This window comes from Globicephala melas, chromosome 20 (genome assembly GCF_963455315.2).
Source record: "Globicephala melas chromosome 20, mGloMel1.2, whole genome shotgun sequence".
In the NCBI taxonomy this organism is placed as follows: Eukaryota; Metazoa; Chordata; class Mammalia; order Artiodactyla; family Delphinidae; genus Globicephala; species Globicephala melas.
The window spans coordinates 46912285-46927334 of NC_083333.1; positions in this window are offsets into that span (position 1 = coordinate 46912285).

Below are 15050 nucleotides of genomic sequence, written 5' to 3' on the forward strand. Positions count from 1 at the left end.
TATCTGGAATAATCTCTGGACTGTTCTGTATATATTTTATAATTAAAATATAAATGCAATGGGGCTCAGGAAAATATATAAGAATAATCATAAAGGCCTTATTCACAACAGCTAAAAACTGGGGAAAAAAATCACATGTCCATCACAGGAAAATGGATAAGTCATGGTATATTCATACAATGGAGTGGTATTCAATTAAAAAGAGGAATGAATTACTGATACATGAACCATGTGAATGAATCTCAAAAACATGTTTAACAAAAGGAGGCAGATACAAAAATGTGTGGCATCTGGCAACGGGCAAAATGAAACTAGGGTGATAGAAGTCACAATTGCCTAGCAAGGAGAAGAGGAAGCCTGGGGGGGTTGAATGGAGAGGAGCAAGAGGGAACTGTCTGGGGTGATATAGCTGTTCCTTACCTAGTTTTGAGTGGAGGTTACATAAGTGTATACAATTATCAAAACTCACTGAACTGAACATTAAGATCTGCATTTTATTGTCTAAATTATACTTCAATAATGAATGAATGAATGAATGAATCGATCAATGAATTGAAAAGGAAAGGTGGCAAAAGGGAAATTCAAAATTATGTTTTGGATAGAAGCTCATATCACTCTGTGACCCTGTGGTGTCCATAATGTAAATCCCCACTCTGGGGTGGGAGAGCCAATGTTCATAGATGATCTAGGTCTCTCTCATATTTTCATCTTTTTATCTGCTCCAGAGTCCACGTGCAGCGGTACCAGAGTGACGGTCTGCTTCAGAACTCTGGGCAGAGCTAGGCAAACTGATTCTATTAAACTACACAGAAGTTAGAAAGAAAATTCACAGAACTCAGACCTCATCTTGGCCAACCTCCATCTGATCCATGAATGTCCCAACCAACATCCCTGACAAAGGGTAAGCCAGTCTAATGCTTGACCCTCTGCAGAGGCAAAAAGCTCCCTCCTTCCCAATAATAATAACAACAACAACTGCCCTTTACTGAGTGCTAACGGTGCCCTGCACTGTTCTAAGCCCTTTGCATGTATTGACCCAAATCAGCTCCTTCCAAATTTGGCCAGCCCTTCAGAAGAAGGTTCAGACAGGACTCCAAAATGTCCCTCCGATCCTCACAGGTCTCTCAACTAAGGGGGAATGAGAATTTTCATCTTGGAATGGGTTGCCCATGGAGATTATAAGAGAAGAAAGAGTCAGTATTCATTGTGTTATGTGTTTATCACCATAAACACAGTCTATGCTGGGCTCTGAAGAAATAGCAGTAGTAATAGTTAACATTTATTGAAGCATATCCTCACTTTACATGCATTTACCTCACTTAATCCACATAACAACCCTGTTTTTCTACAGATGAGCAACTTGCTGCTTTGAAAGATTAAGTAATAATCCTAAGGTCCCAGAGCTAGTAGCCAGCATTCTAGCTCAGGCTGTCTGACCCAGAGGCTGAGCTGTTAACCAGTCTGCCCAAGTTTTCAAAGTTAATATGTTTCTGAGAAGAGTGTCATGGAAAAATCTCTGGACCAGGAGGGAGAAGACCTGAGCTCTACTCCCTCCTCTACTCCTTTCTCTGTGAGTTTGAGCAAACTGCTTTCCTCATTTCCATAAGTCTGAAACAAGATGAAACTAGATGACCCCTAAAGCCCAGGCCTAACTCTAATCATTTATGATCCAAGCTAAAGGTGTCTATAATCCTTTCCCATCTTATGAATGTGCCCAGCATAACATTTCCTGGGGCATCCAATTAACATACGGAGATAGTGATGATGGAGAAGAAGAAGAAGAAGAAGGAGAAGAAGGAGAAGGAGAAGAAGGAAAAGAAGAAGAATGAGAAGAAAAAGAAAAAAAAGAATGAGAAGGAAAAGAATGAGAAGGTAAAGGAAGGAGAAGAAGAAAAAGAAGAAGCGGAGGAAGAAGAAATGCATGAATGAATGAATGAGTGAAGTGGAATCTTCAGCATTTTCCTTTGCAGAAGGCTGTCCCTGGTCAGCTATTCCTAGAAAAGGAAAGAAGGTTCTTGTCTCACTTGCTTTTCACCAGTTGGCCTCAAATCTCGGGGCATAAAAAAATAAAGCCAGCTCCAACCCCAGCGCTTTCCCTCAAGGCCCAGCTGTAGGCTAGAAGCAGAAAGTGAATATGTGAAGAGTGGCCAATTAGTTCCCTGAGTGCCCTCCTGACCTCTGACCCCTGCTGGGCCACCCCATCCATTAGCTGTCCTCTTCCCCCTCCACCCTCCTCTCTCGCAGTTTGAATCGCTGTCCCGCATTCTCTTTCAGCAAAGAAACATGCTCAGGCATTCAGCCAGCCGCTGCCACTTTCTGTTCTTTTGTCTCCTCCCTCTGTTGCCCTTGTTGCTAACCTGGTCACCACTACTTGACCCTACAGCTGGGCTCTCTCCCCTTCCTGGGGTGGGGAGGGGCAGTAACTGGAGGCAGGGCTTGCTGGGAAGAAGAAGGCGAGCTCTTGCTTTTCCTTTCACTTGGGTTTCATTCCACAAACTTGAATTTTAGTCCTACTCCTCAATGCAAGAAAGTCCCTGTAATGCTTTCTCTGGGCTGATGATTTCTTTCAAAGGCAAGCATTTTGAAAAGTCCATGTGGGCGAAGGCAGTAGTATGTTCCTTTGAGATGTTGGTTATTCCTCTATGAGGTTGGAAAAAAAAAAAAATATATATATACATTCCACTGATGGGGAGGGGAAAGGCTAGTTCAAGATTATGGGTGTGTGAGTACATATCTGTGAAAAACTACAAACCAATCATCAAAAGAGGAAAACAAACTACTTTATGGCACTTGGAAAAAATCTGCCAAGTGTTGATTACATCCACTAACTCTTTAGAATTCTAGCTCACAGAGCAAAGGAGCTGGTGAGTGAGTTTATTAGAAAAGTGTAAGCACTTGGGATTCAGAGCCATTAAATCCAGGTCCTGCCACTTGCCAATTACACACATCATCTCAGTTAATCCTCATAATAAGCGTGAAGTAGATATTATTAGCAATTATCTCCATTTTACAAATAGAGAAATGAAGGCTAAGAGAAATCAAATTATTTGTTCAGGATTGTATACATGATAAATGTCAGAAAAGGAATGTGAATGAGGTCTATATGACTCCAGAGTTTTTAAAAGCTATGCCGTATTTCCTCCAAGTTATAATGTACCTAAGTTATTAAATCTTAATGAGCTTCGGTTTCCTCACCTGTAAAACAATCACCTGTAAAGCACCTAATAGTGATGACTAACCACTCCTGAATGCTTTCTATATGCCAGGCATTTTCTAAATGCCAGCATACCTTATCTCACTAAATTCTCACAAAGTCTTAATGAATAGGAACTATTTTTATCCCCATTTTACAAGAGAAACTGAGGCTTAGCGGTGAAACTAACCCAGATCACACACGGCTATTAAGTAGTGGAGGTAGGATTCTGATTTGAGCCTGTTCAGCTCCAGAGCCCATGCTCTTTCCACTTTCCACTCTGGGACAGCTGCCTCAAAAGGGCCTACTGAGAAAGATACAGTGTATACACAAGAGGGTTCCAGGAATGTAGGGAAAGCTGAGGGTGACAGGGACAGCTTTATGGAGAATGTACGGGAAATTCACTAGATGGAAATTCACTTTAATGCCAGAAAGGCTCAGAAATACATCTGTTTCGTAAAGTGAAGTACATACCTAATTAGGTACCAGTGTTTATGATGAAGAAGAGAGCAGAGTCCTTGTCATAACCATGTCCACTAAATAGTAAGGCAGGTGCTGTGTCTTACTCATCTTGGTCCTACTTCCCCCCTCCCGCCCCCTCCCGCTTCAACAGCATCTAGAATGGTGCCTTGCACCTAGTAGGCACTCACTTGATAGATATTTACTAAATGAATAAGTGAATGATACCTCAGGAAGGACTTGGTTGGGGGTAAACAGCTTTCCTGGTCTGGGGCTCCTGCAGCCCTGCAGCTGGAAGACGCTATTCTGTCTCATCTTTCTCCCTGTAGCTCCCTGGCAAGCCCACAGGCTGCATGATAGGGGGCCCACCCTACCAGAGATGATTTATGGTTCTTTGTTATACAGACCCTTTCACATTCCTCCCCCATCTTCTTTTTGCAGTCAATTAATCATGATATTTAAATCAAACTTTGGGTAGTGAACTATGGCTCACAGTCTTGAAGACAACTGTTCAGGACAACAGACCTAGTATTGAGATCTATAAAAAAGACCACCTCTCCACTGGGATTATCTTAGAGTCCCTGCTTTTTCCCAGGACCCAAGGAAATGCCTTTATTTCTACCTTAAAGAATGCCAGGTACTCAGCCTGAACAGTGAAAAGGAAGGGAGCAACAGGGAGCTCCCAGTTGGCTATGGGAGGCATTGCTTGGGAATTTCTCCATAATCAAAATAGTAGAGTCCCCAAGGAAGGTATTTCAGTCTGGGCTGCAGGATACCTTTGCAGAGATAGCTAAGGTTATCTTCTTCAGTGCTCCGGGAACCCCAGTTTCGTTGAGTCAATCTGCCGTCAAAATGATGATGTGAAGTGAAGTGAAACTTTCTTGGTTCTTCATGCTATTGCTATAAACTGAAGTTACACTAATCAAAATAAACCCTTTATCGTGGCCATTAGAGTAAAACAGGAGTAAGCAGTTCCTTCCATCTGTCATTAAGTCTATTTTCATCACATCACTCACAGGATACTCTGGCATTATCTTGACTATGTCAATATAGTCAATAGAATTGAGACTTAAATTCTTGGGCAACAATCACATACACTCTCATACAAAATCTTGTACAAATGGGCACTTTTGATTTTATTTATTGATTGTTACATATCATCACCTTATTGTGAAAAGAACTATGGCCGTTAGGTACTAACATGCCATCCATGATTTTTTAACATGATTTTTTACAACCCAGATGAGTAGGTGATGCCTTCTCATTTCTTACTGCATGATGCTAAATAAACTCACTGCTTCTCTCTGTGCTTCATTTTCCCTCTGTTGACAATTAGGAGATGAATATTTTGCTGTCTATCCTCCTAAAAGACAGAAAACTCAAAATGCAATGTAAACAACAGAGATATTTCATAAACTAATGTGTTCAAAAACAGTTCGGCATACATTTTAATTTCAGTGAACCACATCATACTTTAGATGTGCCAAGGAATCTTGAATAATACTCTTTTGTAAAATAATCAAGCCCCTTGTACACTGGTTTAAAACATTCATGTTTTCAAGTAATAAATTTGCTTAAAAGAGAGGTTCAGTTAAACTTGCCAAGTTCCTTGAGTTCACTCTATGCACTTGGTGGTATAAAATATTTTTATTACATATATTATCAGCCGAAACATTTATTGTGTACTGTCCTTCCCACTCCTTAAATGCCAGCATTTACCTTTGACCTATATGATGTGAACATTTTATTGTTCATTCCAGATGATTCTGTTTCTGTTTTGTTATCTGCAAAATAGAAGTCTATGCTGTATAATTTATAAAAATATTGAATCACTATGTTGTACACCTGAAACTAATAAAATATTGTAAGTCAACTATACTTGAATAAAATTTTTTAAAAAGTAATCTATCCCAAAGCAATCAGGTACAACAAAAGACATGCATTGAAAAGATCCATGGAGAACAAGATTTTTTTAATATTAACTCTTTCTACACTTTGTTAATGTTCATACTATTCTGATTTTGATTTTCCCCCAAGAATTTTGTCCCCCAGACTGAATAATAATTCTATATTAGCTCTACAGTTCTCAAACTGTGCCCCAAGGCACCACAAGGTGCCACAGCAGCAAGCCTATGGGAGAACATAGAATATTTTTTAAAGTTTCAAGAGCAACACAGTGACACTCAACATCTGTCAGAATTCATGTGAACTTCTAGTACACAGTAAATCATGGTTTCAGCATTAGACCATTATCCTTTTGCTGTTATGTCTTTGAGAAGCTGGGTTTTCTGCAGTTGTGATGAAAAGCAAGTACTGCATGAATATTGGTGTGAAACGAAAATGAGTGTGGCCGTGTCTGATCTGAGCTCATGGTTTGAGAAGTACAGACCTCAACAGGCTCATCTATCCCATTAGCAAGTAATCGTGATTATTTTACAAGAAAATAAGAATATATTTTCTCTTTCAATTCATAAGTATTTTTAATGGCTACTAAATTGTGAAATCATAAATAGATGTTAAGAGATTTGGCTCTAACAACTCAATAAATTGAATTATTACGTTATTTCTTTTGGCCTGAGTTGCCATGAAAAAACTACTGAAGACACTAAGAGCACAGTTAATCAAGAAAGTTTGAGAACCTTGGTTTTTTCAACTGTAAACTGAGTCTAATAATAGTATCTACTGCCCAGGGTTGCAGTGAGATTAAATGGGTTAATGTACGAACGATATTTAGAATAGTATCTGGCAAGTCGTTGCAGTAGTAGTATTTGTTACCTAGGACGGTTTTCAATCTTTCTAAGTGACAGAAAAAAAAAAACAAAACAGTTTTGAGTATGTCTCTGCATCAGTAACATCAAAGATTTATAACTGCCATCATAATCAGAAATTTCTATTAAATGAACTATCTGGGAAGAAAACAGAAATTACTCCATTTAAAAGTTTTTTATTTCTTTGATTTTTATGTCTCCTGGCATTTAAATTTTCATCCAATTATGTTTTTTTACCAACTAGAAATAGAATTTGTCTCTGCCACATACTAGAGAGCCTTTTATTTTATTTTTTTTGAATGTCACATTGATTTTTATTTCAGTTAATTACCTATGTTTTAGTGTGCTTTTCTTTTTATATATAGAGTATTTTGAGTGAGTAATAGTCTTTAAATGGTTATAGAACTCTCTTGCTTAGTTTTAAGTACAGAAAAACTTCATTTTTAATTAGCTACATATTTTGTTATTTTATTTTATTTTTATTGAAGTATAGCTGATTTCCAGTGTTGTGTTAGCTTCAGGTATACAACAAAATGATTCAGTTATACATGCATAGTTTTTTAAATTGCTATCAAAAACCCTTTTTCAACAGGTTTACATCTTTTCAAAAAGAATTTTTGAAAAAATTTTGTTCAAGGAAACATCTAATAAGGTTTTTGCCCTCCTGCCACCTCCTACTTCCCAACAATGACTTTCCATACACCATTTTGCCAAGGAGGCAGGCAGAATTAACTTGCTATACATTGATTACAACCTTTGTTTTGCTATAGCCTAGCAAACTCCTCAGAAATGCTTTAATAAGCTTTTCTTTTTAACTTTTTATTTTTATGTAATCTCAGACTTACAGAAAAGTTGTAAAAATAGTACCAAAAATTCCCGTATACATCTCACCAAGATTTCCCAAATATCGAGATTTTACCCCATTTGCTTTATCATTTACTTCGATCATTTTGTTAACATGGCGCCTGCCGATTTCTCCACTATAAATTTACTACTTTTCTCTTTGTAATTAATAATATCTTGTGAGAGGACTTCCCTGGTGGTCCAGTGGTTAAGACTCCACACTCCCAATGTAGGGGGCACGGGTTTGATCCCTGGCTAGGGAACTAAGATCCCACACACCGTGGGGCAACTGAGCCCACGCGCCTCGACAAAGAGCCCGCGCGCTACTACGAAAGATCCTGCAACTAAGACGTGATGCAGTCATAAATAAATAAATAATTAATTAAAATAATAATAATGATATCTTGTGAGAACATGCTTTGCAGCTATGTAAATATCCTGTTCCTCATCCAGATTTCACCTACTCATTCTACCATCCATTGATTATTCAATTATTACTACGATGGTTGCCAAATAGTGATTTTTCTAATTCCATCATTCCTTCTAAATTTATTAGCTGACATTCTATTGAGACTCACTTTCCCTTCCCCCACATTATTTACTCTTTCATTTATTTATATGCCTATGTGTTCTTATTTTACGCGGTGGGTTGTAATACATGACTATCAGTATTTATTTTTATGTTTAATTGTCCCAGATTTGGCTGGTACTAATCCCTTCAGTACAGCTCTTTTTGTCATTCTGACCTGTCCTACCATTCTTTGAGCATTTCCTAATTTACTAATTTAATACGATGTTCAAGGTTCATCTTGTTCTTTCCCAGCTCTAGCTCTAGAATCCGCCAGTCCTCCAAGGGGCCCTGGCTCCATTTAGCAGCAAACAGAGTTTAGAAACCAAATTGCTCCTGGGGTGTCATTGCTTCTGGGCTTTCTCAGTGGACAGGGCTGTCATGTCCAATTCTAATCCAATACTATAGAATTCATTCTACTCTTCTCTCTTTCCATATTTGTAACTCTCTTTTCTCTCAGTGAGAAAATTGAATCTCATTGTTTATAATATATTTTATACATTTACTTCTTCACCCAATCTCAGATTACACAGAAAGTAGTTTTAGAATTGCTATCAAAACGAAACAAAACCCAACCACTGCAAAAAAACAAACCAATTTCATTTTAACATTCATTTACAGTTCATTTTTTCTTTAGTCTGAGAGTATATAGCAAAAAATATCATATTCTAAAGTTACTTGGTTTGAGTTAGTTTTCCCTCCCACACAAAAACATGTGCTTTTCAATGTGTTTATATTATTCATTTAAAACCATTAGGTTGATTTGTTTGTGCTCCATTTTCAGGCTTTCCCCCTATTTGTGTGTGTGTGTGTGTGTGTGTGTGTGTTTTACTTAATATATGAATTATTAACATGGATCCAAAAGACAGAACTATATAAAAAGGAGTATTCAAGAGAAATGTCACTTTCTACCTTCTACTTACCCTTTCAACTCATCCCCAACCACCTCCTGTAAGTAACAGTAATCTCATTAATTTCTGGTTTATCCTTCCTGGTTTGCTTTTTGGTCAAAATGCAGGCACTTGTGTATTTTTCTCACTTCCCTTTTTTTCTTACACAAAAGGTAGCATACTACAGATACTCTTTTGTACTTTGCTTTTTTTCACTAAACGGTATATCCTAGAAATTATTCCTTATCAGTTTGCAAACGTCTTCTTCACTCTTTTTTACAGATGTGTAGTGCTCGATTATGTGCTTGTACTATAGTTTATTCAACATCTCTCCTCTACGTGGGCATTTAGGTTTTGTCCCTTATTTTGCAAATACAAACAGTGCTGCAATAATTAACCTCATGCATACGTACTTTCATATTGTTGGAGGTGTATATTTAGGGTAACTTCTCAGAAGTAGAATTACTGGGCCCAAAGTGAACACTTTTGAAGTTTTTTAGATGCCTAATAAGGTTTTAATATAGAGATTTAAAATAGATCTGTGATAATATTTATTACATATTTGTTTACATAGGTATTTTGTTTTAGATTTTGAGTTACCAGACTTTCATATCTTAACAAATGTGTTCTGGTAATTATAAGCAATTGAATAACAAAATTCTTCCTGAGTAGTTTTAGATTTTGCATGTATTTATTTAATTAGATTTTAGCTCTGAGAGTAATGATGTGCAAAAATAATGGGGTGGGGGAGGAATCCCTTAGATCTGAAAAACAATACTTATATAAGGATGGATCACATTCTGCCTGTGGGAATGATCAGGGACATAATATTTTTACATCTCTAAGGAGGAGGTATTTCCTCCCAACAGAGTTGATGATCTGAAGTCACTGGAAACATGATGAATAGTAAAAGGAGCTGGTCTGCTGGTGCTACAGGGCTGGTTAATTATACTGTAAATCATGCGAACACCGACATGTTGAACAAAAAGCTTCTCTAGACATCTTTTCCTTCTCACTAAAAGAACAGTTCTTTAAAGAAATAGACAGATTGATAATTCTCTTAGACTGAGGATGTACAAAAATGCTGGCATTTAGCCCTAGAGAGACAGAGAAGCTATTTATGGCTTTGAAGTCTGTAAGGCATTTAAAAAATGCTTTGTAAATATGCTTTGACACTCTTGATTAAGCATTGGAGGAGTAAGGACAACTAACTCCCATCTCTACCGTCTATAATCAGTATAATAACATTATTCTGGAGTTTTATTATTTGTGTCTTTCATTTGGGAGTCTTCCTTTATATAGAGTCCAGGATTCATCAATAATTCTCTACCCCTTAGAAAGGTAACTATTTCATTTGGAAACCTTTGTGGGCTTTGGGCTTTCACAGATGGAGATCAAAGATAGAAATTAGTCCTCTGCTCCACTGCTGACCAATCCTGTCAACAGAACCTCCCTGTCCCCTTGTTTTTTCCACCGTAAAAGGAAAAGAATCTCTCTGTGGCACAGATATTGATATTTTACCACATTTGCTTTCTCATTTATACTTTATTGTATTAACATAGCATCTGCAAGATTTCTCCACTGTAAATTTGCTCTTTTTCTCTTTGTAATTAATAAATACCTCATGGGACATACTTTGTGAATACGTAAATATCCTGTTTCTTATAGGTGGTGAAGAGTTTCAGGAAGAGGCCTCAAATTCACAATAGGGGTCCTCACTAGATCTCCCTAAATACAGTATTATTTAAACCACCTCAATCCAAACAGTCTATACCCAAAGAAAACCACAAAGTTTCATTTGTTACTGCTTTAATTTTGGCATCAATAATACGAGGCCATGCAGCCTTGCTTCAAGACCTCAAATTTGGGAATCATACAGATTGAGTTCAAAATACAGCATGGATAATTACTACCTGGATGACTTGAGAGGCAAGTGACTTAATGTCTTTGAGCTTCAGCTTCTTCCTCAGAAAAACGAGAATAATTATCAATTGCACGGAGCTGGTATGAGAGTTCAGTGAGCTCATATAATATGAAAGGCACTCTGAACTGTATGTGGCACACAGTAGGTACCAATAAATGGTAGCTATTAATAAATAATAATGAGGGTATTATTTTGGTTAGTTTTGAACCCCGGTGAAATTTCTTTTTTTTGGATGGAGATCTGCTGCCATATCATACCCTGTACTGTTGATCCAGCCTTAGGTCAGAGCGGATTTAAAAACAAAAGGATATCCTTCCCTGTAAATTCTCCCCAGGTAGTTTAATTGTGTGGCCTATGGACCCAGAGTTTATGCCAACTCTTTACTTCAGAGTGGACTGTCCACTTAAGAGTTTAGTAAGATGATTCCAGAGCCCTTTATTCCGACAAGACTGGAGTGCCACCGTGAGGTCAGCTTTGGTCCTGGCGATGTTTACTTGAATTCTGTCCTGATTACGAGCATATTTGAGTGGTTACATTTATATTGCGTTAAACTTCCATTAAAGCCTGGAAAGAACATGTTATACTTTTGACTCTTAACATTTTGTACATTGGACTCTTGATGGCAAAACAGAAATGTACAAAAAGTGTAAGAATCTGGATTCCTTAAGTACTTGCTTTGGATTTCTAAAGTACAAGACTATGGGTAAGGCTTGAGAATTTGATATTGAAAACTTAGCCCCAGGGAAACTGAGAGTTTTGTCTGTGTGAATGGCTGCTGTGTTTATTATCTATAGCCAATCACTCTCTCCTCAGCTTATTTTTAATTAAGACCCTGAAGCTGTGATCTAGAAGTTTCTAGCTCCCTTTGCAAAGAAATAATTCCTATTTCCAAATGACCATTAGAAACTCCACTCAGGTGTTCCACAGAAATCTCAAACTCAGACCTTCTCAAAATTAAACTTTATTATGTTGTTCTCACACTATCCTAGCCCTCCAATATTCCCCATCCCCATAAACAGAGGCCCCCTCACCCAGTCACCAAAGTTTGAGACCTGGGAGCTACCTTAGGCTTCTCTCTCTCCGTCTTCCTACATCTAATCACTAAGGGAGTGCTATCAATGTCACCACCTTAATGTCCTTTAGATCTGCTCCTTTCTCCTCTTCCCTTTTGCTACTGCCTTCTTCCCTCACTAAACTACTACCGTGATATTCTTCTGGTTTCCCTGACTCCAGGCTTGCCTCCCTTCCATGTTGCTGCTAGAGTGATCTTTTAAAATTAAAAAGCTGTTTATATCACTAACTTGACATCCTTTAATGGCTCTCAATGCCTACAAGATCAAGTCCAAGCTCTTTGGCGTACCCATAAGGTGTACAGGAGCTAGTCCTTACCCACCTGTCTGATTCCACCTCTTGCTGCATCATCCACTTCAGGTTTTGTTGAACCACTAATAGATCCCCAAACACAACAGGCATTTTCTTTATTTTTTGGCTGTGCTAGGTCTTCGTTGCTATGGGTGGGTTTTCTCTAGTTGTGGCGAGCGGGGACTACTCTGCGCTGCGGTGCGCGGGCTTCTCATTGCAGTGGCTTCTCTTGTTGCAGAGCACGGGCTCTAGGCGTGCGGGCTTCAGTAGTTGTGGCTCACAGGCTCAGTAGTTGTGGCACACGGGCTTAGTTGCTCCGTGGCATGTGGGATCTTCCCAGAGGACCAGGGCTCAAAGCCATGTCCACTGCATTGGCTGGCAGATTCTTAACCACTGCGCCACCAGGAAGTCCCACAACAGGCATTTTCATACCCTCTTACATTTGTTGCTACTGTTCCCTTTATTTAAAAGAGACTTGCCCGTCTTGTCTAATTTGCCAACATCTTTTTTTAAGGGTTTGCAAGCTTTATTTCCTCTATAAAACTTTCCTAACTTCCTACAAAGCCCATCCCATCCTACCACCACTGAGAAAACACTCCCTTTCCCCCTATAACTTATACAGTGCTTAGGGAATTTTCTTGCTCTGTTTGAAAACAGACTCTAACAGACTTTAGTCCCTATCCTTAGCAGACTTTAAGCTACTTGAGAGCAAGGACTGTGTCTATCTCTGCATCTCTAAGCCCAAGTCCATGCCGATCACACTGTGAAAACAATGCCAAAGTTTGTTGAATGAGAAGCAGGGAGTGGAGGAGAGAAAGATTTTCAAAAACATACTTTTAGGACATGAAGTGATCACTCTGTCCATAACAACAAGATATCCCAACCAGCTCCCACTGCAGCATTATACAAAATTTGTGTTCTCACTTGCTACAGTTGAGAAACCATGTGTGTCTACCAGTCAGACCATACTGGTTTTTGGAGAAATTCCACTTATACAAAACCATGATTCAATTTCCTCACCACTTTTATTGACGATGGTTTTTAATTGTTTTGCTTTGTTTTTTTCCCCAAGAGGAATGGTCCCTTAATGAGTCAGCTGGACATTGTCAAGGTAGAAAATGATATCAGTCTGACAGTTTCATTTGACTTTATTCGCTCATTCAGCCAAAATTTATTACAAAGCACCAAGCAAAAGATATAGGTCCTTTCCTAAATCCACACGGTTGGCAGTTTCAGGAATCTTTGTCTATTTTATTTCACTTCATTAATTCAACAAGATTTACTGACCACTTAAGTATGAAACAGTATCCATGCTAGGCCAACATAATATGAAGATAAATGAGATACAGGCCCAGCCCTCAAAAAGCTTAAAGTCTGGTATGTGACAGATGTGGAAAACAAAATTACAATGCAACAGGAAAAGAGCTAAAATAGAGGCATTTACAAAGTGGCATGAAAACTCAAAGAAAGAAGAGGGACTATGTCAAGGAGGGGACATTCAGGGTAAGCTTCAGAGCAGACAACATATAAACTGAATTTTTTAAAAATAAATTTATTTATTTTTGACTGCATTGGGTCTTCATTGCTGTATGCAGCTTTCTTTAGTTGCGTCGAGCAGGGGCTGCTCTTCCTTGCGGTGCATGGGCTTCTCATTGCAGTGGCTTCTCTTGTTGCAGAGCAGGGCTCTAGGCGCGTGGGCTTCAGTAGTTGTGGCATGAAGGCTCAGTAGTTGTGGCTCGCGAGCTCTAGAGCACAGGCTCAGTAGTTGTGGTTCACAGGCTTAGCTGCCCCACAGCATGTGGGATCTTCCCAGACCAGGGCTCAAACCCGTGTCCCCTGCATTGGCAGGCGGGTTCTTAACCACTGTGCCACCAGGGAAGCCCCTGAATTTTTTGTTGTTGTTGAGGTATAGTTGATTTACAATGTTTCAGGTGTACAGTAAAGTGATTCAGTTATACATATATATATTCTCTTTCAGATTCATTTCCATTATAAGTTATTACAAGATATCAAATATAGTTCCCTGTGCTCTACAGTAGGTCCTTGTTGTTTACCTATTTTATATATAGTATGGTGTATCTGTTAATCCCAAATTCCCAATTTATCTGCCCCCCCTTACCCTTTTGGTAACCATAAGTCATATAAACTGAATTTCAAAGAATATAAGGCATTTGCCAGAGAGGAAAAAGAGAGAGGACATTCCAAGAAGAAAAAAAAAACGTGTACAAAGGTTCAGAGTTAGAAGAAGCAAAGGCAAAATCAGATGATAAAATTAAAGCTTACAGAGGATAAGTAACTTGCCTAAGATCACACAACTGCTAAGTAAAAGGGTTGGGGGCAGTTGAACTCAAGCTGAAGTTATTTATGGGAGTGTGTCATGTGTCCTGAGAGAGTTGAGAATCACTGCTAAGGGTCTGGCGTACAAGTCACAGGAGCTCGGACTACACTCAGTAGACAGTGGAAAATCATGAGAAATTTTTAAGCAGAGAAGCAACATAGTCTCATTTGGGCTTTAGAAAGATAATTCTAGCAGTGATTCTTAATCCTGAGTGCAATTAGATTCACTTGAGCAGCTTTCAAAAATTACAGGCCAGAGAGCTCCTCCAGAACAATGAAACCAGGATTTCTGGGGGTTGGACCAAGTTTTCTTTTGTTTTTTAAGTTTCTCAGAGGATTCTAAAGTGCTGTTAAGGCCAAGAACTATTGCTCTAGGAGAATGGACTGCAAGAAAGAAATGGACTAATATTTATTAAGCACCTACTGTGTTTGAGATTTTGTTCCAAAAGCTTTATACAACAACACACACATATATATAATACATATTTCTAATATGGATAAATGTAGATAGATAGATAGAATCCTAAGCCAATTCCCACCATTTTGATCTCTGTGTGGGCAACCAGTGTTACTCCTAGCCTTCAAGGTAGGATTATAGGATATTATAATGCTATAATCCCCATTTTACCAGTGAGGAAATTGAGGCACAGAACAGTGAAATAACCTGCCTACAATGGTCAAATTATTAAATAATACAACTGGATTC